The following is a 4,180-nucleotide window of genomic DNA, read 5'->3' on the forward strand; positions in this document are numbered from 1 at the left end:
TCTGGGAGCCCATCAGGATGCCAAGAAGCTCCATCATCAGGTGGGAGCCTGAGTGTTGCCAGGGATGGGGCAATTCCCGAGGCCCAGGCAGCGGGATAGGGTTGGATACAGATCCCCTGTGCTGCAGGAACGGCCTCGGGGGGGGTGTTTGCCCTCCCAACACTCCCATCCCAGCCTTTTCAAGCAATGTCTGGTCCTTCCCACCGCAGGACTTCGGCCCTGGCCCCGGGGGACAAAAGCCTCGCTGGAAAATCCAGGCAATATCCCTGGAAAGTCGATTGCTGCCATGGAAATGCCGGTGGGAAGTGCCAGGAGCAGGGGGTGAGCTCCTGGAGGCTGTTGGGGGTTGTGGGGGGGTGGGAGGGTTAGTGAAGTTCTCCTCCCCTCCTGAAAACCACGGGAACACAAAACCTTCCCCCCCCCTCCCCCCCGTGGGAAAGCTCCGTGAAATCCGAAGGTTTCATTGAAATTTATATCAAAACACGAGGACTGAGGAATCAATAATGGATGGAGAGACATCCCCCCCCCCCAGTAGGAGCACAACAGCCCTGGGGGGTCTCCTCTGGCTGCAGATCTGTTCAGATCTGCTTTAAAAGCCACTTTTATCCAACTCCAATCCAACTCAGTCCTCGGGATTTAAGGTTGGAGTGGCATTTTCCCTGACACGGGGTCTGGTCCTCCCTGGAGTTCGTGTCCTGGTGGCCACTCCCAGCCCACCCCCACCCCCAAACTGTCAGGGAATACCAGAGAGCTGCCCAAAACCTCTGGATTTAGCGGAGCTGAGGAGCAAACGACGCAAACAAACCCGGCTGGGACGGAAGGAAAAGGCTCCAACCGCACCGGGGCTGGGATTTCAGGCAGGGAAAAACTCCAAACTGCCTCCAGCCTGCCCTGAGTGTCCACACAACGGGCTCTCTGGGTGGCTCTGCAGGTCTCTGAGAGAACTTCCAGCCACGTTCGGAGCGGTTTCTGTGACACAGGAGGTGGGAGGAGCTGCTCCATCAGCTCCCTGAACCTGCACAGAGCCCCAGACAGCCTCAGTAATGCCCTGGTGAGCAATAAAAGTGTCCTTTTCGTGCCCTTGTTCGATCATTCCACCAGCTTTGGTGTCCTGGGAGGGCAAAGAGCGGGGTCAGGACCTGGGAGATGCAGGTTCAGGAGCAGCTCCATCACCTGCCCCCCCGATTCTCCCTCGGTTAATTTACACCCTGCCGAGTTGTCCTGCTCCTCACCTCCCGCCTTTCGCGCCAGGGAACAATCTGAGCGGATCGCTCGGGCCGAGCCCGACCCCGATAACGCCCCACGAACACGCCCGGCGCCTCTGCCACCTCCTGCACCCCCCAAAGGGGATGCTCCTTGCACGCCCTCTCGTCCTCGCACGGCCCGAGCACCTCCGGATCCTGCAGGCATCTCCCACCTCCTCTCTCAGCATCCCCCTGCCCCTCACAGCCCCGAGGGGATCCCCTTCCCTTCCCCTCCCTTCCCCTCCCCTCCCCTCGCACGGCCCGGCTCGCTCACGCCTGATTGCATCATGTTTGTTTTTCTTTGCCTTTGAGCTCAGGATTTCGAGTCACGTTTTGCTTCCCCCCCTGACCCCCCCAAACAGAGGACCCCAAAATCCAGGGATGCTGAGCTGGCAAAGCCTCCCCCTCCGCCCGGGCGGGGACGGTGTCAGCGCTTTCTGGGGAGGCTTTGGGCGGGTTTTCCACTCGCAGCATCCGCTGCTGGTCCCTGCAGAGCCGGGCAGGGCTGAGAGGAGCCGGCGCTGCCCCCACAACGCCCCCCGGGAGAGGTGGAAGATGCGGGGAGAGGCAGAGCCAGCAGCGGGATACTCACCCTGGCTTTGTCCTTGCATCCAAGAGGAGTTAAAGCCCTGGCACAGGAGGTCTCATTGTTCGAGCCGTGCTTGAAAGGAGCTGCTTTCTTTATATCTCGAGATTCACTGAAGTTCAGGAAGAGAGAGAGAGAGAGAGAGAGAGAAAGAGAGAGAGAGAGGGGACGGCGAAAGGGGAGGGACTGAGCCCAGGGCCCAGAGGCCGTATAGAATGACAATGGAAGGAAATGCTTTATCAAACCTAGAAAGCCAACCCTGCCCTGGGAACGCAGAGGGAGAAAAAAAAAAAAAAAAAAAAAAAAAAAAAAAAAAAAAAAAAAAAAAAAAAAAAAAAAAAAAAAAAAAAAAAAAAAAAAAAAAAAAAAAAAAAACTTGCAGAAGAAAAGCGAGTTCAGCGGCCCCGGGTCCCTCCCTTGGCAGCAGAGCCCTCCCCCACCAGCCCCTCGCTCCCGGACACAACGAGAGGAGCCGGTGGAAGCCATCAGCCTCAAACACTTTTATTTTTCCCCCCCTCCCATTAAACAGAGAGAAGTTTCAATTATTTCTTTTTTTTTTTTTTTTTAATAAATAATAATAATTAAAAAAAAAATATACAAAAATCCACCAAGCAAACCCTGCCCGGGAATGGGAATGGGAATGTGACGCTCTTCCCCCTCCCCCGGCTCCAGCCGTCCAAGTTTCTATGAGTCAAACGTTTGCAATGTGTTACCGAAATGTTACCAAGCTGGAATGCGGCACCCAGAGGGCTCAGCTCCCAAAGCTTTTTGGTTGTTGGGCCCCCCCCGGGGAGAAAAGTGTCACCGGCACAGAATTGGGGTCTTCCTCTTCTTGCTTGGGGTGGTTCTCATCTTATTCCACCTCTTCCCCTCCACCCCTCCCCATCCCAGGGCACAGCTCAGCTGAGGGAGCACAACAACTTCCCAGGAACAATTTTGGGGATTCTATGGTCACAAAAAGCGCTGTTTGCTCCTCTGACAGTCCTCAGGTTGGGCCCAGGATGGGCCAAGGGGACGTTCCAGGCCCAGCATCTCCAGGGTTTTCCTGCAGAGGGATGCAGGAGCAGCAGCATCCCCCGGATCTGATGGGAATTGGGGACACCAGGGCGGTTCTGCAGCTCTGAGGGTCTCACTCCCCTGGTGGGGGCACAGCCTGGTCCTGGGTGAACTCCTGAGGACGGGGAGAGCCAGAGGGAAAGAGGGAGAACTTGATATCCTGAAACAGGGAGGGGGGAAAGGTGGAAATAAAGATGCCAAGGGGAAAGGTGATGGCTGAGGGGTGGGATGTGCCCAGGAGAGAGCTCAGCAGCCAGGCAGGCAGAACTGAGTGCCCAGGATGGGCTCACTCCTGCTCCAGGGCTGGGCCAGGGCTGGATGAGGAGCCACAAACTTTTCCCTACTTGGATATTTGGATTATTTTGCACGTGAGGTGCAAGGACGGGCAGGAATTTCGGGGAGGCCAGGGGGGAGATAAGAGACGCTGCCCTGCTTAACAAAGAGACATTTCCATATCTGAGGAAGTGAGGCAATCCTGGCTAATTAGGATGAGAGACCAAAGTCTCCCAGGAGGGAGAGAGAGAGAGAGAGCAGGAAAGATTAAAAAAAACCAAAACCTTTGTGTTCTAAAGGTGAAGGGACCAGGAAAGCTCCTGATATGTACAGGGGAGAGCCCAAAGGGATCTGTTGAGAGGCAGCTTGAGCTCTGGAAGGGGTTGTGGTGATGGATCTCAGGGGGTTCCTGGAGGTGTGGGAGGTGTATCTGTCCCCAAAAAAAAAAGGGGACACCCGAGGACAAAAGCAAACTGGGCATCTCCCTGCAGGACCCACCAAGAGCTGGGGGGGGCAGAGGAGGGGGTTTGTGCATCCCCAAATCCCAGAGGGGGCATTTCCCCGGTGGGACCTTTGGGAAGCTGAGGCTGAGGGGGTGGAACTGGATGAGCCAAACCTCTCTGGGGTGAGCAGTGTCCTTGTTGATCTCCTGGGCACTGCAGGGGCTGCTGCTCCTGCACCCACCCACCCGGGCTGGAGCAGGTCTGAGATGGTGTTTGTCCACAGTGTCCCTCCTCCCTGGAGGGGCCTCTCCCACTCCTGATGCTCTTGAGGCATCTCCCATGCCGAGCCTGAGCTGGAGAAGAGGCATTTTAAGTGATTTCTCCCCTTTTGAAGAGGCTGGTCCCTGGTGGGCGATTCCGCAGCCGGGGCGTGAGGAGGATCCTGCCTGGCCCCGCTCCCAGTAAATCACAGTTCAGAGACAGCTGAACTCCATTTTGGGATTATTAACCCCAGCCCTGCTCGTTTGTTTGGCCTGTCTGAGGCTAAATATAGTGATGGGCGCAGGGGGGATTGTGCA

This window comes from Empidonax traillii, unplaced genomic scaffold (genome assembly GCF_003031625.1).
Source record: "Empidonax traillii isolate 1590-97213 ecotype Southwest subspecies unplaced genomic scaffold, ASM303162v1 scaffold1401:size261456, whole genome shotgun sequence".
NCBI classification, from domain to species: domain Eukaryota; kingdom Metazoa; phylum Chordata; class Aves; order Passeriformes; family Tyrannidae; genus Empidonax; species Empidonax traillii.